This window comes from Camelus bactrianus, chromosome 1, assembly GCF_048773025.1.
Source record: "Camelus bactrianus isolate YW-2024 breed Bactrian camel chromosome 1, ASM4877302v1, whole genome shotgun sequence".
NCBI lineage: Eukaryota > Metazoa > Chordata > Mammalia > Artiodactyla > Camelidae > Camelus > Camelus bactrianus.
Genome location: NC_133539.1, coordinates 70,889,690 through 70,916,444, shown reverse-complemented (window position 1 = coordinate 70,916,444; position 26,755 = coordinate 70,889,690). Strand labels below are relative to the sequence as shown.

The 26,755-nt window shown below is 48.9% G+C and overlaps 1 long non-coding RNA gene across 1 annotated transcript; it reads left to right on the top strand.

Moving 5' to 3' along the window:
- Window positions 1–6,169: 6,169 nt before the first annotated feature.
- On the top strand, window positions 6,170–26,121 carry LOC123618100 (uncharacterized). Its single transcript, XR_012507971.1, has 4 exons — window positions 6,170–7,107; window positions 21,843–22,207; window positions 22,545–22,603; window positions 25,293–26,121. It is a non-coding gene; the product is annotated as an uncharacterized LOC123618100 (long non-coding RNA).
- Window positions 26,122–26,755: the final 634 nt, after the last annotated feature.

Genomic DNA, 26,755 nt, shown 5'->3' with positions numbered 1-26,755 from the left:
ATAAGGTGCTAGTCAGCTTACTGCCTGGAGGAATTGGCTGGTAATACCGGGTACCGTTAGGCAGTGATGCCTCTCTGCACTAACCCCGGTATACAGAGCTCTATGGTCAGCATTGACTACTTCTTGATTATCCCTAGGGCAGGATGCCTACAACTAATTTTATCTAGAGGTTATCTGACCTGCCCACTGCATCTGGTATGTGCTGCCTTCTCCACTGTCAGCACAAGATCATTATCTTTGGCCTACATGTGACTTAAGGTAACGTTTTGGCATTGGGGAGACCAGAGTTCAAATCCTTAACTCTATGATGTATAAGCTATGTGACCCTGGATAAATCTCAAGTTTCTTTGTCTATAAAATAAATCCAATTACACCATTACCCCCCACCAGGAGTTTATTAAGATTGAGTGTGCTAATATGTATAAAGCACCTAGTGCAATGTCTGTAAAAATCAATGGATTTTCAGTAGATGTCACTCCACACACACACACACACACACACACACACACACACACACACACCCTACTTGTTTAGAATGTCTTCATCAGTAAGGTTTGCCACCTGGCCCATGTCAATGAGGTTGGTGCAAGGAGGTTGGGCAAGTTCAAGCTTCTACCTGTGGATGTACAGAGACCCATTCTGTTTGCTTTGTCCCAGGTCTCTCTTCTTCCCGCAGGCTCCTCCCTCACATCTAGTGGATTAGAGAGAGGGTGGCCTCTGCTGACCATGGCAGGGCCTTATAGAGCTTCAGTGCCAGACACTGCATCTCTATGATATTTGTGGAGAAGTATGATGTAGTATGCTGCGTGGTACCCTGTGATAAGGGGGAGCAGACGGGTAGACTGAGGCCCACCGTGATGAGGGGAGACGCACTGGTAAGGAACAGCGTTATCCTCCACTTCATAGCCCTTTCTTGCCTTCCCACTTCACTCTTAAGTTAGACTTTTCCTGGACAAGGTCCCTTCCCTAATGGACCTAAACATGCCCCTCTCCCACGGCACCATCCTAGAGCAGCCCAGTGACCTCCTATCTGGCCTCCTTCCTGCCAGCGCCCCTCACTGCAGGGCAATAGTTACTTCATGCAGAGACCACTTACCACGTATCGCTCTGGGTACCTAACATGACCCAATGGATGGATGTGGTGCACTGGAGTCAATTCTGCACATACTTACTAAAGTCTTCCAGGTATCATGCTCTGTGCTAGTCTCTGGAGATTCAGACCTGAATGAAAACTGGTCCCTGCTCTCAAGGAACGCAGAGTGGCTGAGGACATAGACCCCTAGATTCTCCTGGGCTTAGACCATGCCCAAGGCATGAACCACACACTCATTCAGACCAGAAAGCATGCAACTAGCTCTACCTAAGTAAGTCTGGTAAGGTTTCCCATAGGTGGTGACCTCTGAGGTGGGTTTTGAAGGAGGAATAGGAGTGGAGATCCAGGGACCAGAGGCTCCAGAAAGTTCTGACTGGAGGAAGATGTGTTCTGTAGAGGTTCTCCAGGGATCTACAGTTCCATCCTGATTGTCTAAAACCCACAGGGACCTCAACAGGGTGATAGGATCTTTGATGGGGCTATAGATGTTTCTATGTAGAGGGAGGTGGGAGGGGGTGGGCAGAGCACCTGGCCCACCAGTTCTCCCAGTCATAATCTACTCATTTCCAGTCAAGGAAGGAGGGAAGCATGGAGAGGGAGGAACTGGGTGGGGTGGACTGGACTGGCCTGGCACTGGAGGGACTGGCTGTGGGGCGGGAGGATGCTGTTTATTTGACTGTGCTGTATATTTAAAGGTCTCAGTTACAACAGGCCCCAGGCGCTCTTTAACAAGCTGCAGCTGTCTGGTCGCTCATTAGCTTTCCTGACATCTTCTCCGGGCTGGTCCTGGGGGAGCGGCCCCCAAGCCCCTCCCTGTGGGCCGGGGCCCTGGATGGCTGACTTCTTACCCCCAGCGCCGGAGCCACCATGATGAATGGCGCTGCTGCCCCATGCAGACAACGCCTTCCTGGAACAAGCCCTGTTTGTTTAAGACAAACCCTCCCAATTACTCTGGTGAAAGCCCCTTGAAGAAGGCCCCTGCCTCACCTGCCACCGCCTGCCCCTCTGCCTGTGGGCATTGGGAAAAGACACATCTGGGGGCCGGGCAGCCTTGGGCACTGTCCTCAGAGTGCGGGCAGAGTGGGCTCCCCAAGGACAGCAGGGCCTGGATGTCTTTGGGGGTGACTTGAGAGAGACTAAGCCTCCGCAGGGAAGTGGGGAAGCAGGGGCATTGTGGGGAAGCAGGGTCTTCGGAGGCCCAGCACCTGTTCTCTGCCCTCCCTTCCTGTGTCTCTTGGCCTCAGGTCCCTCAGCATAGTCTAGACCAGTTTTTTAGGTCAATGGTTCTCAATCCTGGCTGTACTCTGGGGTCACCTGAGGAGCTCTTAAGAAATCCTAAAGCCCAGACCTCATTCCCAGAGATCGGATTCAGTTGGATTTCAGAAACTGCCATTTTCCCCCCTAAAGCCCTCAAGTGGTTCTAATGTGCAGCCAAGGTTGAGAACCATTGATTTGGGTGGTTTCCAAGGTCGGACTCTATGGCTTATTAAGTCTTCCTTGACAATTCCTGGTTCCTTAGCCAACACCCCCAGGGAGCCATTAATTTGCAGAATGTGGGCCCAGAAGTTCCTCTACTAGGAGTTCCTCCTAAACAAAACCCACCTGGCCTGGAGCAGGAAGGGACCTCAGAACTCATCTGGTCCAAATCAGTTTTAGGGATGGTAAGCTGAGGAATCTTCTCCACACAGGAACCCCAGCGCACGTGGAAAGAGCTGTGATGATGTAAGCATCAACAATGTGGGAAGCTACTGCTATTACAGGTGGAATAACTGAGGATGGGGAGCAGGACTGGAGCTTGGAGCCCTGGATTATAACTACTCTTTGTCTTCCCAACTAGATTGTAAGCTCCTTAAGAGCAAGGACCAGGTCTCCATTTTTTTTTTATCCTTTTCCAGACTTAGCAATAAATGACTGTGTGGGTGGATGAATGGGATGAATGGATGGGCACCTATCTCTGGATTTGGCTGCAGGTCACCTGGGTTGCCATTACCATTGTCACTGCTGTGAATAATGGAGGGGAAGAGGCTAAGGGAGGCACTGAGAGAAACTGGTAGCCTTGGGACTAGAGGGAGGGCCATTAATAGGAGTAAGTGCCCAAAGCTGGTCTTAATAGATTTGCTGTGAATGGCAGGCAAGGCCAGAGTCCTCTGCTGAGGACTCACATCTCCCAAAGTCTGTCACACAGTGGAACCAGGAAGTTTATGTCCTCGAAGGTCCTGTCCTCAAAAGGCCATTTTTGCCAAAAGGTGGATGTGGGCCTGCAGGCATGGGGGAGGGCAGGAAGGAGAGGGGCCCCACGCTGGGCGAGGGTGGGAGCTAGTGCCCTGGACTGGGTCTGTGTGACTCTCACCAGCTCAGTTCCTCAAAGTACTGCCCAGCACTCAACCAGCCACTGTTTCCTGATCTCCCCCTGGGGTAGACACTCTGCTTGGCTGAAAGTATAGAGGTAAAGACCCTGCTCTCTAGAAACCTACAGTTGAGGAGGAAGGCACCTTGGGCAGAGGAGCTGGGGAGCTTGGGCTTCTCGCCCGTGACAGTGGAGAAGCCAGCCACAGGCAGAGGAAGGGAGGCAGGTGGGCGGAGGGCACACAGGATATGGCCAACAGTCAAATGTGTCTGGAAATGCTTCTTTGGGGGAAAAGAAGGAGATATGACTAGGGTGGGAGGATGGACTCGAAATGGCTTTTTGTTAGGATCATTTAAAATAATTCCCCCAGGAAGCAATAATCCATTTCAGTCCTCTGCACGCGGTACTGATTTGCCTGAGTTGTGGGGAGATCTGGTGCCGATTACCAGGTTTCGGTGCATTAAGTAATGCAACAATAAAATTTGGGTCATTGCAGTGCAAAGTCCCCTTTATTTTGACAAGTGTAGTTTTTACTCTGAAGTGTTATCATAAATAATTAAATTAAACCGGCAAATAGCTTGTAGTATGCTTTGCTGCAGTAACAAAGTCTCTGTAACCCCAGACACTAAGCCATTCCTTTGGGGGATTCTTGGCTCAGAACTATTTGGGAATTTTTCAGAGTTCAAGAGTATTTGAACTAGTCAAGGGAGAGGGTAGAGAGGAAGGCTCATCTCGTTCTCCTGCTGTCTGCTTCCCATTGGTGTGTCCCCGTTCGGCTGTGTCTTGTCCTGTCATCTGACGTGTGGTCTCTTGAATCTGTAAAGGGATTGCTCCCCAGCCCCGGGCCGGGTTGGGGTGAAGGAGTCTGGGGCCCAGTGCACATATTGCACAGTCTTTTTTTTTTTCCATAACACCTGCCCAGGCACAAGCTAAGTGCTTTGGATCTTAGAATAGTGGAGCTTGCAGGGACTCTCGAGACCACCCAGCACTCCATGCCTACTCGCTGCTCCCATCATTTTTCAGACATGGAAACCAAGGCTCAGGGAAGTGAGGTTCCTTGCCCTGGTGCTTGTTGGCTGATGGACAGGGACAAGAAATAGGCGGAGTGTGAGTGGAGAAGATGCAGAGACTCACCAGCAGGATGTACTACAGGGACAGGGCTGCAGGACAGGGAAAGGAGTAGTGGGGAGGACAGAGGGAAGGGGAAACAGGCAAAGGGGCAGGAGTGAGATTTGCTGGAGGGTGGGGAGTTTTGAAGCAGGCTCTCAGGGGACATCCAGGAGGAGGCCCTGAGGAATAATCATCAGAGTCCTCAAGCGTCCAGACCACTGCCCGCTGCATCTAGACAGTTCTTAAAATAAGCAAGAGAGAAGAAGGGAGATCTTTCCAGTGGAGATGGGGGGAAAGGGGGCTGAAGAGAATCCCCAGAGGCAGAACGTGCTGGTTAAAAGCAGGGAGGAGAAGTCAGTCCCAACTCAAGGTGAGAGTCCCAACTCTCCCGTCCATTCCACCCCCCATCCATCCTTTCCCATCATGCTGCCCACTGGACATCCAAGCATCAGCTTCCCTCATCCTCTTGGAGCCTTCAGCTAAGGTGGCAGCTGGTAACTGGGTTGGAGAGGGGTGCGTTCCCATTATCCCCTCTTTGGGAGGGATTCCAGGTCTGTGGGACTCCATGCAGGGACAGATCCATTCTTAGAGCTGAAATTCCCAGCAAGAATTCCAGAATCTGGGCTCCCTCAGAGTCTCAGGCTACTTCCAGGAACTCCCAGAGCCTCCAGGTTGAGCCAGCTCTGGGGAAAGCATACTGGGTGAAGGAGCCCATCGGACTGAGGAGCCTGGCAGTACACATGGCCTCTCTGCCCGCCCCCACGGACTGGGTGTTTTTCATATCACTTTCAGTGGAAAGGAAAGCTTGTTGTTCTAACTCCAAGGAACTCTGAGCTATGTAAACAATACACATGGAGCTTGGAACAAAAATCACCTACAGGGCAGACAGAGCTGCACCAAAACTTCCAAAGAGGCGGCGGCAGAGACTCTAATGTAACAAGTATTTATTAGTCTGCACATTCAGGTGCTGGGGAGGCGTCAGGTGGCATGGGTTTTTGGCCTGGGGCTATTGGTCTTCCACCGGAGGGTGGTGGAGGGGTGATGGCCCCTTATCTCTCTCTGTCATCCAGTGCATCCTACACAGGCAGTGTGCACAGGGGGTAGTGGGTGAGCCCAGCTGACCCGGAAAACCCATCCAAGGAGGCCTGTGCCAACAGAGAAGCCAGCTCACTAGTCCTCTCCACCTCCCAAAGACCTATGGGTGCAAGGCCACCCCTTGGGTAGTAGTGGGAGGGCAGAGGTGAGAGGAAGAGGGGACCCACACACCATGAGGGATCTGAAACTGCTCCCAGAGATCCATCCCTAAACTGCATGCTCAGGGAGCTCCTCTGAGCTGACCCACCCTCCTTGCTGGCCTCTCCCACCTCTGAGGTACCATCTACTCCAGGAAGCTCTCTCTTAGCCCCAAGGCTGACCTGGGTAACCTCCCCTGTGGTATCTGTGCCCTGTCACTCTCAAACCTTATCATGTGAAGTCTACCTCCTACCTGCCTCTGTGCCCGCTTCCATATACAGTAGGTGCTCAATACATGCTTGTTGAACAGAACAGGCCATCTCTAGACAAGGCCTGATATTTTGGGCCTTTTCAAGGCTGACAGCTTTAGTGTGAGGTCAGGTCCCCTGGCCGCAACTGCACTTGGCCTGGAGGGACCAGTTGAGGGAGAGGCCTGGGAGTCAGAGCCATATGCACTGCCCTCAGTCCAGCCACCAGTCTGTTCCCTGTCACAGCCGGAGTCTGTCTCCTCTGCACCAGGCAGGTCTGTGGCTACTGCTTTCCCTCCCTGTCAAGCACTGTGGGGATGTGTGTGTGGCCAGGTTGGGGGGAGGGGACTTTAAACAAACAGCCCTGGCCCTAGTCAGTGCCAAGGCTCACTGCACCCCTCAACCGCCCCCCACCCCCAGACAGAGGTGGCTCGCTGGACCGTGTGACAAGGAGCCAGCAGAATTCATTTAGCAAAAAAGGATTGCATGCTCTGCCTCCCACTCCCCCAGCCAGGTCAGATAGTGCCTGGGTGCCCCTCCTGCTCTCCTTCCCCCTTGGGCTTTTCACCCACTAATCCACCACGTGGGGAGCGGTCACGTGGGCCCCCAGCTCTCGACAGGAAGCTGTCGGCACCGCTGGCTTGCAGGGCCAGCTCCCTCACCACCGGGAAGGCAGGCTGCCTTCCCCCAGCCCAGCTCGCTGAAACCCAACCCCTCTTTCCAGCTGTAACATGAAAGAGCCCCAGGCCCGGCCTTCCCCGGGGACCCTGCAGCCTGCAGATCTCACGGTCAGGGAATTTTCCCTGCGCAGTGTTCCAAGTCGGCAGAGCCTTCAGAACAAAGGATGGGGAGAGACAGCGACCATCTACCCCTCTGCACTGAACTCTCACCAACCCGGGGGAGGGGAGACCCAGAGGACAGAGACCATCCGTCCTGGGGAGGCCCATGCCTTGGGAAGCAATCCCTGGAGGACCCAGGTCCAGATCAGTTTGGAGCAGTCAGTCCCATTTCTTCCAGCTTTCTCCCCCAGGGAGGAAGCTCACCTGTGCTGGCCCTGACATCCCAGGCCATGCGTGGTAAGTGACTTGTGACAGAGTCAGGCCTGCTCAGAAGGGCCTCCCATGCCCGGCAGAGGTGGGGACTGCGGCTGGGTAGTGGGGAGGCTCAGGTTCCAGAACTAACTCCTTTACCTGGGGAAAAAGTCTATTTACAAAAAAAGAAAAAAAAAAGGTCCTTTGTTCCTAAGAACAGACTGTTCCTCAAATTCAGCTAATAAACTGTTGTCAAGCAGAAGTCCTAATAACAGCATAATAGGATGGAAAGATCCAGGAATGGTTCAAACCTCAATTTCTCCACTTACTAGCCATTCAGTTTCTCCACTTACTGGCTGTCCAGCTGGAGGGATCCTGAGATAAGTTATAAACAGCTCCCAGCCTTATTTTTCTCACCTGTAATATGGGACTATTATTTGCCATGCCCACCTCCATTCATTTAGCAACCATTAAGCACCTACTATGTGTTGGCATTAAGTTAGTTGCTGGAGACTAAAAAATAACAGCATCTCCACCGGAAGTGTCACATCCAACAGTGTGTATGAAGGAGCTTGGAAAGCTGAAATGCTGAAATAAATAGATAAGGACCAGCTGTAATGATCTCATTAACTTCCTGCAAATGGAGCTGTTAAAGTGATTTTTAAAGTTCTTAAAAACAGTTTTAAGTAAGCCAGACCTGTCTCTGTAATTTGGCCTGCACTATTTATTTGCTTAGCAAACCGTTTCTTCATAGATAGTGCAAAAGGAAAGACTTCAGACCTGCCCGAGGCAGAATGTATCCCAAATTCAGAGTTAGTAGAGTTGGTCTGAATTAATTAGGTCTTTCTGTAGCTTAATGCATAAACCTGGGCTCAGGAAATTTGGCCTTTAAAGCAGGTGCCCTTTCAAATGAGGTGGGTTTCATGTGACTATTTTAACTTCAGCTCCATTACCCTTTATGGGCTACAGGGGTGGTGGGGGTGATGGGAGGGGAGGGACCTGGTGCAGGCCTGCTTCCGTGAGTGGGGAGCCAAAGGAACCGTAAAACAGCCTTCTCTCAACCGGGCAATTTCACACTTTCAGCCCCTGGGCTGGGGTCTCTTCCAGCCGGGATGAGGGCAGGTGCCAAGTCTCCCGGACCTACTTGTGGGGCTGGTTGCCTGCTGGGGTTTCATTCTTCAACCTTTCATTCACCCCTCATTGTCTTTGGACTTTTCCCTCCACAGCATTCTTCAGGTATAATTGACAACATTATATATTCTTAAAGTGTACAATGTGATGATTTGATATACATATACATTGTGAAATGATTACCACAAGCTAATTAATACATCCATCACCTCACATAGAATACTTACGGTCTCTTAGCAGATTTCAAGTATATATACATACAATACAGTATTATTTACTATACTCACCATGCCATACAGTAGGTCCTCAGAACATAGTCATCTTATGACTGAAAGTTTCTACACTTTGACCAACATTTCCCCATTCCCCACATCTCCCAACCTTTGGCAACTACCATTCTACTGTTTTTATGAGTTCAACTTTTTTTTTTTAAAGAGTCTGCCTGTAAGTTTTACCAGAAAATATCTGTCTTTCTCTGCCTATTTCTCTTAGTATAATGTCCTCCAATTTCATTCATGTTGTTGCAAATGGTAGGATTTCCTTCTTTTTTATGGCCAGTGTATAAATATATCGCATCTTTATCCATTCATTCTTTGACAGATACAGGTTGTTTCCATATCTTGGCTTTGTAAATAATGGGAGTGCAAATGTCTCTTCGACATAATGATTTCATTTCCTTTGAATATGTACTCAGAAGTGGGCTTGCTGGATCAAATGTTCTATTTTTAATTTTTTGAGGAGCATCCATACTGTTTCCAATTTACATTCTCACTAACAGTGTACAAGGGCTCCCTTTTTGCCACATCCTCGCCAATACCTGTTATCTCTTGTATTTTTAATAATGTCTGTCCTAACAGGTGTGGAATGATAGCTCACTGTGGTTTTGATTTGCATTTCCCTGATGATTAGTGATGTTGAGTACCATTACATATACTTGTTGGCCATTTGTACGTCTTTGGGAAAATGTCTATTCAGGTTCCTTAGCCCTTTTTGTTTGTTTGTTTGTTTTGGTGGGGGGAGGTAATTAGGTTTGTATGTTTATTTGCTTGTTTATTTAAGTGGAGGCACTGGGGATTGAACCCAGGACCTTCTGCATACTAAGCATGCCCTCCACCACTGAGCTGAACCTTCCCCACTTAGCCCATTTTTTTATAGAGTTATTTTATTTATCTATCTATTTATTTAGCTATTGAGTTGGAAGAATTCCTATGTATTTTGGGTATTCGCTCATTTTTGGATATATGGTTTGGAAATATTCTCTCCTATTCCATGTGTTGCCTTTTCATTTTGTTCATTTTTTCTTTTGCTGTGCAGAAACTTTTTAGTTTGATGTAGTCCCACTTGTTTATTTTCTCTTTTGCTGCCTGTGCTTTTGGTGTCAAATCCAAAAAAATAATTGCTGAGAACTAATGTCAAGGAACTCTTCCTCTACATTTTCTTCTAGAAGTTTTTAAGGGCTCAAGTCTTTAATCCATTTTGAGTTGATTTTAGGGTACAGGTTAAGGGTCCAATTTCCTTCTTTTGCATATGGCTATCCATTTGGACTTCTTGTTCTGGCTTGTGGGTGGCCCCCAGACTTCCTAACCAACGGAGTGCTGTCTGGGCACCAGGGCAATCTCTCACTTAAGAGCTTCTTGGCTAATTCTGAAATTCCTCAGCTCTCATCCATGGATCTTTCCCACCTGCTCTTATTACCTGCCCAGTGTGATTCCAGGTCAGCTATCCTTTTAGCCAGTCCAATCTCATAACCACCAGCCACATGTGACTAGTCTGAATTGAGCACTTGTGGCAACTCCAAGTTTAGATGTGCTCTGTGTGTAAAATATACATCAGATTTTGAAGACTCAGTATGAAAAAAGTAATGTAAATCTCATTAATAATTTTTACATTGATTTCACATTGAAATAATATTATGAATACATGGGGTTAAGCTAAGTCTAGTTTTAAAATTAATTTCACCTGTTTCTTTTTAACTTTTTAATGTGGCTACTAGAAAATCTGAAATTGCACCTGTGGCTCCCGTTGGTGGCTAACATCACATTTCTATTGGATGGAGCTGGCTAGAGCATCAAGCAGCACAAAAGTGCTTGGGCTGGGGGGTGGGCAGATGTCAGTGACCTTCCTTTTGTTTCCAATAGGATTAAAAGTACCTGCTTCAGATGATTGTTGCAAGAACTTAGATGAGCTAACAGTTGTGAGAGCAACTAGCATGTACAAGTTAACACAGTTCATGTTGGTTTCCTTTTCAAATCACATTTCAAAACACCTCCTAGAGCAGTGGGTCTCAATTTGGGATGCACCCAGGTTCACCTGGGCAGCTTTTAAAAATATGTCCAGGCCTATGTCCCATTCTGGTTTAACTAGTCTGTGGGGCTTGAGTATTAGCATAATTTCAAAGCTCCCAAGTGACTCTAATGCCTAGCCAGCCTTGGGAACCCCCCCACCCCCACTCTGTTTGCTCTTTACTCCCTCAATGCTCTGACCTCCTAACTTTGCAGGGGTCCCTTTAGCATTTTACATGTGTTTTGTGCTACTTTAATCATAACCAACACTTCTGAAAGCCTACCAAATGCCTGGCACTTTACATATATTGTCTCTAATCCTTCCCACAAGCCTTCGAGTAAATTAAATTAACCCCATTCTGCAGATGAGGAAGCTGGGGCTTAGAAAGGTTAAAGTAACTGACTGGTTCAATAAGTGGAGGGGAGTCGGGGGGAAGCACTCAACCCAGCTTAGTCTGACTCCAGAGTGCGAGCCATTGACCATTAGACTACACTGCTTTTGTTTAAAATTCTTCAGTAACTAATAAGGGCTTCCAGGGGCAGGGACAGTTTCTTCTTGTTTGCAGGAGGACTCAAACAATGTATTCAGTAGCCCCTTGATAAATACCTAATAAACCTCGGAGTGTCTGAGAGCATCCCTGAGCAGGCTGATGGGCTGGAGACCCACCAGGGGATGAGGAAAGATTAGTGTCTGTGCCGTGGGCTGGGATTTCAGGGCTGCCCTCCCCAGGCAGGCTGCTAACAAGAGCAGGAAGGCTCTGGAAAGGACATCAGGTATCTGATAGAGGCTCTTTGGTTTCCAACCTAACATTCTTCTACAGTCAGTCTCTCCCAGCAGCTCTCTGGTCCAGAAGCAATGCTGAGAATCTAGGTCCTGCAGAGCCAAGAAAACAAGGGGCCTGGTTTGTGTGGCTCCTGGGTTGGTGGCAGGTGCTCCAACCCCACCCCAGCTATGCCTCCCCCACTGGCAGGTCCTCTTTTCAATCTGCTGCAACCAAGGGCCACCTGGATTTTCTGGACCAGCTCTGAGTCCATATAATTTTATTCTTTTCAAAATAAGTTTATTAAAGGTTGACTAAATGTGATTCAAGTTTTCTACTTTTGTAAGACTTTAAATACAAACGTTCTTAAATCAGAGAGTGGAAGCCTTTGCCTGTGCCCACACAGTGGACTCCTCAACAGCCATCCAAAAGGACAGGCCAACTGCACAGTGACAGGGGAAGATGGTTTGACATCATGACAAGTGGTGGCAAAATCCATCTACATTCTGGAAATGGCATAATTACAATTATTTAAAATTTTTTTAAATAAAAAAGAGGTGGTAGAGCTGGGAAGAAGCTACAGGAGATTGTTACCAGTGGTTGTGCTATGGTGGTACAATTACAGATAATTCTTTTTGTTCTATTTGCCAACTCTTCTGCAATGTGTCTATATGACTTTTGCAATAAATAGAAAGAAAGACTCCTTTGGGATGATCCATCCCGACAAAGACCATAAGATTTTCATTCATTCTCTGCCTCAGTGCAGGCCACCTTGCCTCACCCCTTCCTGGGAGATGATAAGAGCAGAGTGGGAAAGCCAGCCAGCCCCTGGCCTGGGGGTGAGGACTCAGGCATTTTTTCCCACTGCCAGTCTAGGAGTGGAAGACTGGAGGGCTGCATCTCCTCTGCCCGACCTGCTCCAGGAGCTGGGTCCTTTGGCCTCCATAATCAGGCCCCTGTTGCTCTGCAGGGAGCAGGAAGAGAAATGAGGAGACCTCCTTCTGGGGCTCCCTGGTGCATCCCCCAGTCTTAGAGCAGGTCAGTCTTGATACCCGTCCCAGCCAGGCACAAGGGCAGGGCAGCCCTGTGGTTTAGTCTGGTGTGTGCAGGCCTGGCAGGTGTCCAGACATGCAGTTACTAAGAGTAAACAATTTCCCCTTTCCTGCTAGGCTCTCTCCTCTCCCTGGTGTGGCTGGGGACTCCACCCAGAAGCTAACCCAGCCTACCCTGCCATTTGGGGCCGATAGGTCAAGCAGGCAGTGGGTAGAGTAAACTCTGAGCTTTGGACCTAAACAGACCCTGGTTCAAATCTTATCCAGCTTTGCCACTAACTAGATGAGCAACCTCGGGAAAATGACATCTGGTCAGAGCCTCATCTGAAAAAGGGCACAATAACCCCCGTGTGGCAGGGCTGTGATTAGGGTCAAATGAGAGAAATCGGACGGACAGCACCTAGCACAGGCTCAGCAGACAACAACAGTTATTGTTGGAGCCAGCAAGCTTCTGTCTCCCTGGCCCATCCTGGGCCAGGCTCTTGGGGCTGGGGGAGGACCCTGGATTTGACTCTAGGGATCAGTCCTTTTAGTGCTTTGCCCTTCTGGCCCTGCCTTCAAGGCCGGCTTTGGGACAGTCATGTGACTTCAGGCTGCCCACTTAGCCATCCCTCCTCTTCCCTTTCTTTACATCTGCTTGGCTTTGGAGGAGTGAGGTGATCCCTGGGAAAGAACCTCGCTTCTCCTTGGGGGAGGGGGTGTAATCACTGTCCTCTGGCTGGAGGTTGGATGACGATGGTGAGAGGTCTGACCTCACCCTGGCCCTCCGGCCCCACTGTACCCCAGGGCAGGATCGGCCAGGAGACAGAGACTCCATCTAGAAGGCTCTGGTGGTGTTCCCCTGAAAAACATCCACAATCTTGGGGGGGATTTCTCAGGGACAGTGGCTGTTTTTAGAGTCCTTGCAGCACTGTAACAATAATATTAATCATCGGAATTATTATGTGTAGCTCTCTGCAGTTTGCAAAGCCCTTCTTCATATTTCATCTTATTTACTCCTCTCAACAAACAACCTCGTGGGGTGATAGTGTTATTATCTCCATTTCACAAATGAGGCCATAGAGGCCCAAAGAGTAAGTGATGCATACGCAGGTGATAAGTGATGTCTCCTGACCGCAAATCCTGGAGAGGAAACATGGGCTCAATGCCAAGACTCCTGGGGGCTTCTCCCTTTGTTTTGAGCCCCTGCACACACCAAAAGGAGATCATTTCTGTTCTCCCTTCAGTAGAGAAGGAGAGAATCTGATTAAAATGAAGGTGGGGGAAACAGAGAGGTGGGGGGGAAGGAGGTTTCCCCAGGTGCTGGGTGTGAAATTAACAAGCTGTGACGGCAGATGCCTCGGTGCCATGGGTGGTGGGTCAAGTGTAGGGGGGTTAGCTGGCCTCACACCTGGGGCCTGTTAGGTGGCCCCCACCAGGACACAACCCAGTCCTTCCCACAACCTTGGAGAAGAGAACAAAGTTCACTTTTCTGGTGCACCCCTGGCCATTGGAGGAAAAGAAATTTCTGGTAAGGCTTTCCGGGAGCAAGACCCTTCCACCACACACAGCGCTCAGAGGGGCAGGAAAGGAATCCTTTCACTTGCTCTGCGCTTGGGTCAAGTGCCTGTATCACCTACCTGCTAGAACAACAGGAGGCATGGGGGCAGGCTTGTGACGACCAGCAGGCAGCTGCTGGCAGCCCTCCCACTCTCCACTTCCCCATGTGTGGAGAGGGTGTGGTGGTCCAGGATTCTACCACCTCCCCACCTGTGAGGCCCAAACCCAGTGAAAAAACCCAGTCTTTCGGGGAGAAGAAACGAGCCTTTGACTCCCAAATTGCTGCGGCATGATATGGGGAAGTCCTGACTAAGCGTCCTGAAGCCAGCTGTCAATTTAGTTTGGCCACTGCCTGTCCCTCTGCCTTTGTGGCCAGCTGTGTGGTGGTGCTATTTTCAGCATGAGTGGCAGAGCACAAATGTCCTCCCCGCAGTCAGCCAGCTTCCCCACCCGGTGGTCCCGGGGCCCCTCTGCAGGCCGGATGGGGAGGCAGGGCCTCAGACTACTTCCTGGAAACTTTATGACTTTTCTCCCTGCTCTGCTCAGTGCCTCTCCCAGGGACTGCTCAGATAATAAAATAAGGCATTATAATAATGGTGACGAAATACTGATCACCCACCTACCATAGCCAGGCACTGTGCGCGGCATTACATTTACATTTTCTCATTCACTCCCGCTTGGTTCTGACTGCTCTATGCCCTACTTTAGAAAGAGGCCTGCTACGTAGAGAACAGGTATATTGCTTCTTGTTCATTAAACTTGTTGCTGATAGATTCATCTTTAGAAAAAAAAAAAAAAACCACATTGTTTTCAGAGGGAAAATAGACTTCATTTATATTGTTTTGCTTTGCGGGAAAACTTCCAGAAACCTCAGGCTGACCTAGGACGCTGCTAGTGTCCACAGTGGGCATGCCCTCTGAGGACATGTCACCTAAAATCCACAAGCATCTTTCTAGTCCCAGCTGCTCTTCCCATCAGGGAGGCTGTATTTTAGAGTCGGGTTCTCTGGTCTTTCCCACCCTGGCTCAGCAACTGAGGCCTTTCCTGTCGGAACTGGAAGGGCAGAGGTTCTGCATCCAGCTATGGACTGGTGGGCCATGATGCTCCTTGGCAAGCCTCCCTCCCAGCCTCGGAGGCCCTGGGACACTGCCCCTGCAGGAGCTGCCAGGAGAGGGGAGGGTTTGTGGGGAGGGCTGTGAATGGAGGGTGGGAAAGGAGAACATTCCTCCAGCTGGTGGCAGGAGCTGGCCAGCCAGAGACCTTGTTCACGGCCCAATGCAGTACAGCTCTTGTGTTTATGAGCTTTGTGAGATTTAGAGTGCTCTGTATTATCCACAGATTTTTTGGGGTCACATCAAAGGTTAGAAAGCCATGGAAAGAGTTCTTTCTCCATGAATCACACTTCTCCAAAATGTAATTCTCTGAGAGGACCCGACTTGCTTTATAGAGCTGGCAGGAGAAAGGGGATAATAGGGGCTCCTGTGGAGTTTTCCCAAAGAAACCTTCTCTGGAAGTCTGGACAAAGGAATTCTCAGAGCAGAGAGGAGCCAGAGGAGAAGGACCCACTGGGACCAGGTTGATGGACGAGGGTTTGGGGATTATAATGAGGTGGCAACTGGGCTTCAGATGCTGCTGGCCTGGAAGAATTGGTCCGTTATATTGCACAACTCCAAGGAGCACTTTACCTTGTGCAGTGCACGACCTGCACAGTCATACATAGCGACCCTTTCCTTGCTCCCCTCGAATGGATCTGCTATCTCTTTAATGGCTTCCACAGAGTGCCATAGATGGTCCAAGAATATGATTATCCATGTGCTTATCTGCACCCTATTCCTAGCCACTTCATAGTTGCACCTTTGCGAACAGGGACCTTCTCTTCTTAGCTTTTGTTTTCCAGACTGGCACGTAGTTTAAACTCAGTAAATGTTTGTGGAATGAATGAATAAACATTGTCAAGAGAATTCTTCCAGCATTTGGAAACTGGTATGACTAACTCAAGTATTAGGAGCCAAGAAGAGCTTTGATTTCTTTGAAGAGAGTTCTACCCAAATACACCAACTCCTTTAAGACCCAGATAGACCACTGTCTGCTTTTAGGAAGTCCCCCAGATGAATTTTTTTACACTTAGTGCCTCCATTTCTCAAATACTTAACTAGTCTCTGTCTCAGACACCATGATGGGGTGCCCTGGAGAAGCCCACAGTCCTGACTGGGTGACAGACACACACGCTGGTCATTACAATGGAGTGGTCAGAACCGTCAAAGCGAAAGGCACATATGAAGCATGGGAAGGGGCTCCAGGGTTCTAGGAACGGAGTGGCTCAGTCATGGCCAGAATAGCAGACTTCACAGAGGCAGGCAGACGTGGAGGGAAACTGTCTTTGCTCTGCTCTTATCTCGGCTTTGGCTCTCTTAAGCACAGAGAGGTTAAGTGTCTACTCCAAGGTCACATGAGTAGGAAGTAGATCTCAAACCGGGTTCTTCAACTCCACATCCTGTGACACGCTACCAGCTCTCTCTCTGTGCTCCAGCCCAGGCCTTATAACCTGCCCATCCAAATCCCCTGCGGCCTCACAGAGCATCTGATGTTAGAGGAGGCCTCAGCCACGGCTATGGAGTTTATTCCTGAGCCATCCTGTCCACCTGTCTGGGCCTCCTTTTATCTGTGGTTGTCCCGTTAACAGTCCAGCTTGTTCCCAGCTCCGCACCTATCTCACGCAGCAGTTTGATGCTCTGCTGACCTACTTGGCAGCTCTCATGCTCTCCGCTTGGTTCCCCAGGCTCTGCCTGGCAGTCGCCCTCTTGGTGGATTATAGCGCCTTTGCACCTTTGGGCACCTGGCCTCCAGGTTGTCATGAGGCACTAGGGGCCTCAGTTCCTCCAGGTCTGGGCGCACTTCACTCTGCCAAGCCTCTGGCGCAAGCCAAGCCCAAACCAAGTCCCTGTCCCCTGCTGCCAGACACCCACAGTCAGTCTTCTCTGCTAGGACTTCATCTCAGCTCACCAGCTGGGACACTGCACATCCTAGCGCTGGGCTGCACGAGGAGAGAGGGCATGTGCTCTGAAGTCAGACAGACTGGGTTCAACTTCTACATCTGTATGTTTTCAGAAGTTCCTTACCTTCCCTGGGCCTTATTTTCCCATGTATAAAATGGGAATAATAATACCAACCTCACACAAATATATGCACAAACTGTACCTAGTACCTGGCTGAGGAAGTGGGAGCTGATAGTTCTTCAAAAGCTTTTCACGTGGCTTTGGCTTTCTTGAGCAGAGAGGTTAAGTGTCAACTCCAAGGTCACATGGCTAGTAAGTAGGTCTCAAACCTGATTCTTTTTTCTTATTTTGGGGGGGTTCGTGAATTAAAAAAGAAAGTTTGTTGTTGTTGTTGGAGTATAGTCAGTTTACAATGTTGTGTCAATTTCTGGTATCAAACCCAATTCTCCAACTTCACATCCTGTGACACATCCCCATCTTGCTTTCTGTGCTCAAGCCCCAGCTTTGATAGGCTGTCCATCCTCTGGGTCTTCTCTGAGCCTGAGATGCACAGAGAAAGCCTGAGTTCGCCCGTTTACAGTGAGGGGGTTTGGGCTTAGTGTGAATAAGTGAATTGCTCGAGGTCACGCTGTTCGTCAGGGGGGAGCTGTGTGAGAACATCCCGATTCAGCATTTTGTGGCCTCAAAATAAATCCTTTCCACGTCTTCCTTTCCACTGTCAGAGCACCAAGCCCTGTTCTGATAAAGCCTTCTCTCCCCAGGGTCAGAATGCCTCTGAGTCTAGGCATCATTCTGGCTCTTTCCATGGTCCCAAGTAGACCTTTCCAGTGGGGAGTGGTGAGATGGACTCTCCGGATAGTCTTGGGGGCTGAAGAACACAGTGCCTGGAGCCCTGGGAAGGAGGATGCTGCTGGCTGAGACCGACACCTCATACCCCTGCGTCAACCCAGACTCTGCTCTCCCCATCCCCCAGCCCCTGGCCAGAGCAGCCTTGTGGCTGGTTGGCGGTGGCCGCCGGGCCCCGTCCCCAGGCTGCCAAGGTTGGCAACCTCGCGGCCACGCTGCACAACTCTGCACCTCTCCTCCTCAGTTTATTTCTTCCAGATATGCAGTTGCTGCTTTTTATTTGGATCACTTTTCTGTGTTATGGTATTTCAGTTGTTTTTCCACTCCGTCCCTCCACCCTCTGCCTTTCCCCCATGGCAGGATTCCTAAGAAGACCAGTTTTTGGAGAGAGGCTGCAGGCACATCTGCTCTCTGGCTGCAGCATTCCAGGAGGGCCCAGTCAGGGGCTCAGGTCTCAGGGAGCCAGGACACGCTGGGCAGCAGAAGCTGGGGGCAGGGCTCAGGGTTCAGTGGAGGCCGGTGGTGGGCACACTCCCTGCAGCAGGCAGGGCTGAGCCTCAGGGCCCGGGACAGCTGCCAAAGTCCTGGGGCCGCAGCTCACCAGCTCCCTGGCCCTGCTGGCTGTGGCTGCTGGCTCTCTCGGCTCAGATCTGCATTTGCCAGACTTGGGGTGAGAGGGAAACCAGGAGCCTTGGAAAACACCCTGGCCCTCTGTCTCCTCTTTTGTCAGCAGTTCTGAGGGGGTGGGGATCCTGTGTGTGGTCAGTATAGGAGTCAGTGTAGGGGGTGCAGTTATGTGTGCTAGAGACTCAGAAGTCACAGGGCCCGGGTTCGATTCCTGACTTTCCCACCAAAGGCTGTGTGAACCTGGGCAAGTGACCACGAAGTGGGCACGATAACATGCCTTCCTCACAGCGTTGTTGTGAGGGTTCACTGAGTCGATTTGTGAAAATACTTCCTGGCACATAGTAAGTGCTCAATAAATGTTTTAGCTGTTATTATATGTGCACGGGGGTATGTGTGGAATTTAGTAGATTTAGGGTGGTGCTTCTTGGACTTTGGAGTGTGAGAATCGCCTGGGAAGCTTGTTAAAAGTGCTGGCACCTGGGCCAGACCTGCAGAGATTCTGATCCAGCAGCTCTTGGGTGTGCTCAGGGATTTACATTTTCATCCAGAGGTCCCGGCGACACTAATGCCCTGGCCCAGGGTCTGATCTGGAGTTGTCTGAGGTGTCTGGGTGAACAGATCCTTGGGATCCTGGGCTCTGGTATCTCAATCAGAATGGCTTTGCAAATGTAGCTGGAGACCAGGTGAAGGGGTGGAATGGGATGTGGCAAGAGGTGGGCAGGAGCAACCCCAGGCTGATCCTTGAGACTCTAGGGAGTAATTAAGGTTGTTGGCCTTTTACACATGGGATTGACACAGTCCTACTGAGTGACTGGGGTTGGACCAGCCTGGTTTACAAGCCCAGGGCACAGCAGATGGAAAAGGGGATAGAAAATTGCAGTTAGCTCAAGGCCAGAGTGGCAGAAGGGTCTGTGCCTGGACAGAAGCCGTGGCAGTATCTGGAGGATGGGAGAATCGCCCAGATTGAGCAGTGGTGCCAACCCCCTACTCCCTCAGGCTGGCGGCCTCACCAGCCGAGCCAGGCCATGGCCAGACTCAAGGGTATGGCTTAGGATAAGAATCTGGCTCTGTCAACTTACGCCCTCAAAAGCTTGTAGTTTCTTGATTTATTTTTCTCTACTTTTTCTCTTAGTAAAGATCTTTTAGAAAAAGTCTTTGTTTTGACTGAGCTAAGAAAAGAAGGAGGTGGGATGTGCTGAGGCTGGGGAGAGGGCTGGTTGCCGGCTGTGGGGAGGAGTCTGGGGAGTCCAGCAGTGCCGCCCATCATGCAGAATTCACCCATCAGGAGCAGGCCTATGGGGCCGGTGCTGAGAGCCGGGGCCTCACCTGGGGTCTCCTTTCAGACAGTGAATTTTTTTTTAATGAAAGTTTTTTTTTTAATTGAAGTATAGTCAATTACAATGTGTTAATTTCTGATGTACAGCATAATGTCCCAAGCAGTGAATTTGATGTATCTATTAAGCGTATGTGAAGGTGAGTGTGCGAGTGCATGTATGTATAGATGTACATGTACACAGGTGAGTGTTGCATGCATGTGTACTCATTCAGTTCATTAATGACAATCACAAAATATTTACTGATTGTGTACTATGTGCCAGCCACTGTTCTAGAGGCCTGGGATTTATCAATGAACAAAATGAAATCCTTGCCCTCAAGGAGGTTACTTTCTACGGGGATTTTGTGTGTGTAGAGGGGCTGGATATGTTTGTGTGTGTAAGTCTAGGGTGCACACATATGTGAAGAAAGAAGAATAGTAACACGTGAGTGCACAGGCAGATCTGGGTCAGGCATCATCTGCCATTTTCTAGGCGTGTGATCCTGGGAAAAATAGTTAACTTTTCTGAGCCTTGTTTTTTTTAAAAAATGGGAAAATGATTCCTTTCTCTCACAATTGTTATGAGCCTAAATGTAAAAATATTTGGAACACTCCATGCAAATTACCTGGTATATGATAGCTGCCAAATGACATTTTTTCTTAGTGTCTCCTGTGGAGTTGGAGGAGATATTTCTGTGTGTGTATACCAAGTGTGCATTTGCATCTGGGCAACATGTTCTGTGTGCCCAAGAGGTTGAAAGTGTAGATTCTCCCTGAGTGAGAACCTCCCCATCTTGGGATGTGTCCTGCACAGTGCAGATATCTCAGGTCTGATCAAACGTGAGGTGTTGCCTGGAAAGTTCCATTCCAAGACAGAAGGTCTATTATAAAGTGGGGAGAGAAAGGCTCTAAGTTTGGAATCCCATGGGTTGGCCCATTTAAGCCTTGGCTTAGCTCTGTCCTGAGTCCTTCCAGCTGCAGTGTGATTGTGTGTTTGCAGTTCTCTTTTTAGTGCACACAAAGAATCTTGGCCACCCCTTAGCTTACAATCACCTATAACAACTTGCCACTTTTCTTTTCCCAGTTCCATGACTCCCTGGCCATGCTGCTCCCTAGACCTTCTTCTTAACCCCCAGATCATTTGTAGAAGTAAGTTCAGAAGATGGACCCAGAAGGCAACTATGTGGGCAGGACTGCATTTCCATGTAATCTGCTTGTGACTGCCAAGATCATTGCTCGTAGCAAGAAGAGAGATGGGTCAGGTTCCTGCTCTCTTCCCCCTAGACTCTCTCCCAAGGAGAAAGTCCATGGTTTTGGCTATGTCCTCGAAGAAAAGGACTCAGACTCTGATACCTCAGCATCCCTCCAGTTCTAAGAGTTCATGGGACTTTCAACTCAGCAACTGAGACTCAGTATGACTGATGACATATCCATCTCTTTGACCACAAACCGGCTCCCCCTGTACACCCGGCTGTTCTAATGAGTGACGCCAGCATTCTTCCAGACACGCCAGCTTGAAGTTGCTGAGTCATACCTCACATGCCCCATAGCTGACCAATTACCAAATCATTTCAAGTTATTCCCCCAACCAGTCCTTTCTCACCACCATTCCTGCTGCACCACTCCTTTGGTCAGGCTGTCATTGACTCCAGTTTGGAGTGGCACAGTCTCCCATGTGGCCTCCCCGCTTCCAGCCTCCCCTTTCACAACCAGCCAGTCCACCGTCCATGTGTTCATCACTCTCCCTCAGCCACTACCCCTAGCTGTTCTCTCTCCATTCTCAGCACCCTCTCCTCTTCTCCACAAACTCTGCTCTAACCTAACCAGTCCCCTCATGTTTCCCGGGACACTGCACACTCCTGCTACCTGACCTTTGCTGAAGTGGTTTCCCTTACCTAGAATCCTTCCCTCCATTCCAACCTTGTACCTAAATTCTAGCCATCTCTCACAGTATATAACATCCCTGGCTAAGATGCACCATAAGCTTTTGAAAACATGATGGTAGGAAAGGTTGGGGGAAGGGAGCTATAGTTGCTAGCGGTTTGCTAGAGGAGGAGGATTCAGTTCAACTTTGGGGCAGACTTTTGCTTTGTTTTGGGAAAATTAGCACCAATCTAAAACTGTGTCATCACTGTCAGCATGAATGCACATGTTCACCGTTCTAGTTCAGCGGTGTAAATAGCCATGTCTTGGGAGACAGGGACTGCCTTTTGGTCTCTTTTTCCCCTAAGGTATGAGGAAAAGAGTTGTGGAGGAAGGGAGCCTGGACTGGTCCTTGTGAAGGTGACTATTTGCAGCTGAAGTTTGGAGAGTTGCTTGCAAGAAATCACAAGCAGAGTCAAGCAGGCTTCCTGAGGAGGCTGGAGAGGCCCTGGCACTGCTGCTTTGGGACCCAGGTGATGTTTCTTGACGCAGAGCTCGGGAGAAGGACACTCTGTTCATCTCTGCACAGAACCACCGCCCCCGTCTAGAACACTGGGGGCATCAGAGGAGGCAGCATTCATGGATGCTGAGGACCCCACAAGGACCATCTGCAGTAGAAGCTCCTTTCCCAGGCCTCCTCGAGCCCCGCCTGGTGACTGCTGTGGATAGATGGGTTTGTGACATCATTTGAGATGCCCCATTGGGAGCTCCCAGAAGTATTAGAGGGAAATATTGCATGGAGTGAGGCTCAGTGTCATTGTAACTCATTGTTAAAGTAGCAACAAATCATTATTCCCTTGATGGGTGAAAACTAAATATACTAGTGACGGATATAAAACCATACTACACTGCTAACCATGGTTGCCTCTGGGTGCCAGTATTCTAGAGAATTCATTTTCTTCTTTATATTTTCATGGACCTCTCCAAATTTTCTACTATAAGCATTTGTAATTGGAAAACAAAAGCTATGAATAATGAATATTTTCTCTTTTCTTCCCCTCTGGGCGCAGCAGAAGCCTCTGTGCTGCCTAAGGCTGTTGTGGTTTCTCCCCGCCGCTCAACTACTACGGTAACTCTTGGGTGCAGATCCGTGTGTATTTCTCGTTTTGGGTACTTGTGCCAGCTGTGCAGGCTCCTTCAGGAGAGGGAACACGTCTCCTTCCTCCCTCTCAGCTCACTCTGCTTGCAGGGGCTACTTCTCAGAACCCACCTGGCTTGTTTCCACCCTGGGCCTTCATCCTCACTGTTCCATCTGCTGGCACCTCTGCTACCCCACCCTCCCACCCCCCCAAGACAGTTTCTGGGCTTCCTGCTTATCACCTTCAGTTTTGACTCAAATGTCACTTCTCAGTGAGGCTTTCCCTGACCAGAATATTAAATTTGCATACCCTCCGGGAGCTCTTTCCCTCTTCCTGCTTCATTTTGCATTGCAACATAGATCTCCACCCTACATGCTACTTATTATGCCCCTTTATTATCTATCTTAAATAAGCTCTAGAAGAAGGATTTTTGCATATATTCTTCTCTGCTGTAATCTCACCACCAAGATGTACGCCTGCTATGTATAGAAGATGCTCAATAAGTATTTACTGAATGAGTGAATACAGTTTACCAGATTTTGTGCTAGGTGCTTAGTAATCCCCTCATTCAGTCTTTTTTTTTTTTTTTTTTTAATTGTTGGAGGCACTGAGGATTGAACCTAGGACCTCGTGCATGGTAAGCATGTGGTCTACCACTGAGCTACTACCCTCCCTGCCTCATTCAGCCTTCACAGTGTTTTGAGGTAGAGTAGCATTATCTCTATTTTAAAGATGAGGAAACCAAAGCTCAGAGAGGTTGGGTAACTCAGCTGAAGGCACGTGCTATCACGTGTGGGCAGAGTGGGACTGGAATGCAGATCCGTCTGCTCTGGGGGCAGGAGCTCTCCCTTGCAGGAGACTCCTCCGTCCTCACAGCTGTCCTGCACTGTGCTGACAGCCCGCTGTGTCTCGAGCACTGGTTCCCCCACTGCGGGAACCACAGCGCTGCTGCCCACAGCTATCATTCCTGCAAACAGGCTCCTCTCCCAAATCAGGTCCCTTCTGGTGACAGAAGACCCACGACCTGGCAATCAGAGAAGCCAACTTGCTCCTCCCCTCCCTCACTGTCTCTACTCTGGGTGCTCAAGTTTAGATACAACTGAGCAGGCCCACAGGTTTTCTCTTCTTCTCCCTCAGCCCCATTTTCCCAAAGGAGTTTGGTTGTTCCCTGAGAACCTTCTGCAGACTGGCAGGGTGGAATAACAGCAAAAACCCAGGAGATCTAGGTTCAAGCTCTGGATCCGCTGCTCACGAGCGATGCTAGGACCTTGGGCAGGTCATTTAACTTGTGCGTTGACAGAATGGAAGGAATTATTCTTTCCTTGTTGTTTGCCTACAGTATTGTGATGTTGGCACACGCAGGACCTGCCTTGTGGAGCTGTTGTGTAGTTTCAGGAGACAATTTGGTTCTCATACTTAATACCATGCCCAACACATAAGGCTTAATAATTGTTGGCTGCTGTTGCTATCAGTCATGAGTAGACTGGGTGCTGGGAAGGGTCTGCAATCTGCTGGTAGGATGGGTTGTGTGCTAACTCCAGTCACCCACTCAGCTTTCCTAGAGCTTCAGTCCTCAGAGTTTGGAATTCCTGGTTCAAGGTCACACAGTCATGATTTTAAAATGCTTTGATTGGGACCCTTTTCAGACTACCTAACCTCTTTAGTCAGAACACTGTATTTCTGCTGGGAGGTAATTGTTGCCATCTCTGCTGGGCTGCACAATTTGAGGAATAATTTGCACAAGCATCAATTGCCACCATGACTGAGGCATGAAGCATAATTATCTCAAAAGGAAACTGTGATTGAGCTTGTGAATTGAGGCCTGATTTACAGGGGCTGCAAATGAGCTGCCCCCTCTGGAGCACTATGTGTCTCCTAGATGTTGGGGCTGTAATCAACCTGAGCCTGTTTCCAAACACCCATTCTCCAAGTTCCAGTGGGTCAAAAGTGCCGACTCTGGTGAATATCAAGATCCCTGCAGAGTCTGCAGCTGAACTGAGACCTTCCCATTGTCTAAGGCCAGATTCCTAGTTTCCAAGGGCGTTTCCTTCACTGGCTTTGCTTCCTAGTTGTAGCAGAGGAAGTATGACTTGGAGTCATCATCTGCCACCACTGTCCCAACAACATCCCTCTTCTCTCGCACCCACAGTGGTTCAGAGGGAAGATCTACTTCTGTTTGTGTCTGGAGGGGAAGGAGACCAGGGATCCAGGCCTTCTTCCTCCCTCATCTGAATGACCCTAAGCAACAGGAGAATCCATCTCTTGCCCTTACCGTGGCCAATGTCTGCTCTACACATGGGTCCAGAGGCCACACTTTTAATACTCTGAGAAGTTGATGGTGGCATGTGTGACACAGAAGGTCTTTCATCCTGAGGCAAGGGTACGAGTTCTGCCAGCCCTTTGTGCCATCTGGAAACAACACTGGGAATCGTATTTGCAGGGCCACAAATGTTATTTGATTGTTCCCTGGCATGAAAGACTTGAGGCTTAGTGGAGAGAGCAGACTAAAGAAGACTGAGGAAACATGGCCTCTAGGGGCAAAACATGCTGAGTTTGAGCGAAAATATACATTCCCCACGTAGTCAGCAGTCTGAGAACACGGGGGGTGAGCAGAGCCGGGACCAATGTTCACAGATAATTCTCCAACTTGACTTTAGCCTCCTTTTTACCCTCCTGCAGGCCAGTGTCTGTCATAGTTACCTTGGCTACACGACCCTTGTCTGTATCTCCAGAGAGAGAGCCATGTTTGGAAGAAAGAACATGAGGCCCCACGTCTGAAAGGAGTCCCAAGAAGAAGGAAATGTAAAATAGTGAACAATGTGGGATTTTGACTCGGTCAGACTTCAGTTCCAATCCTTGTTATGTCATACACTATCTACCAGAACTTTACAGCTTCTCCGAGTTTCAGTTTGCATAGTTCAAAATGGAACCGATAATATCTATCCTGCTTGATTCTTGTAAAAAATCATTAAAACTTATGTAAAGCATAAAAAGCTTAGGTATTGAATAAATGGCAAGTATTAATATCTGTAAAATGGAGGTGCCTTCATAATACCCACTTTGCAATGTGGTTATGAAAAGTAGGGGGAAAATGCCTTTGGCCTATAGCAGATGTTTAAGAAATGGTAGTTGTTAGTCTCACTTGCCATGAACTATATGTTACTGTATGTCTGACCTTAAGAAAAGCCACTTCTGCTGCCAATGAAATGGGGAGTTTTTCTACTCTGCTCAATCCCATAAGGACTGCAGTGGCAACTGGGGATAATTACACATGCCTCGCTTGACTTTTGGAATTGTGATAAATAAAATCACATATAATATACTGGAAGCCAGATGCAGGGAACAATGTACTAGAATGAAACACATTGGATTGGGAGGCAAAGGACTCGGGTTCTAGCCTTAGTACTGTCTTTTGCCAGGTGACCATAGGCAAATCACCAGGAAATCAGATTCTCAGGTGCACATGCTGCTGACTTCTCAGCAGCTGTGAGAAAATACAAATGTAAGAAATTATCACTATTGCTTCTTGAGGGCAAAGCTGGTTTTTACATCTTAATCTTTGGAACCCAGCAAAGTCCTTGGCATGTAGCAGGCACTCAGTATTTTTGTTTAATGAATTATAAACTGCTCAGAAGTCGTATTTTTAATCATTAGTCAACTTTTTTTTTACCTATAAGCTTATAGCTTTTGATCTCAGTCTGATTTGTTGGATCCCTGGGCCTGTGTCCTAGAGTATTCATATTCCACACTAACCTTAACAGACTCAGAAATGTTATTCAGACACAACTGAGAGCAGGAAAAAAGCTACCAATAAAGGGAAGAAAGTGGCTCTTCTGTGTATGGCAGCTACGGGGAGACAGTTTCACAGTCCCCTCTATACTCCTCTTTGGTTTGGTCACCACCACTCCTATAGGTTCCTTAATATTCTGTGTACCCATTCTACAGGATCTATCCCCCGTGTGGAGGTGGTAGGCACTGCAGAGGTTTTAGCTGCATACGTAGATGCCTTTTCATGGGTAGTTAAGAATGTGGGATGCCTTACAGTTCTCCAAATGAGAGACAGTGGGTAGAAAGCACAAGCAGAAACACGAATGAGGATGCTGGGCTTCCTGGTGCCAAGGGAGAGATCTTGAAGCAGAGCT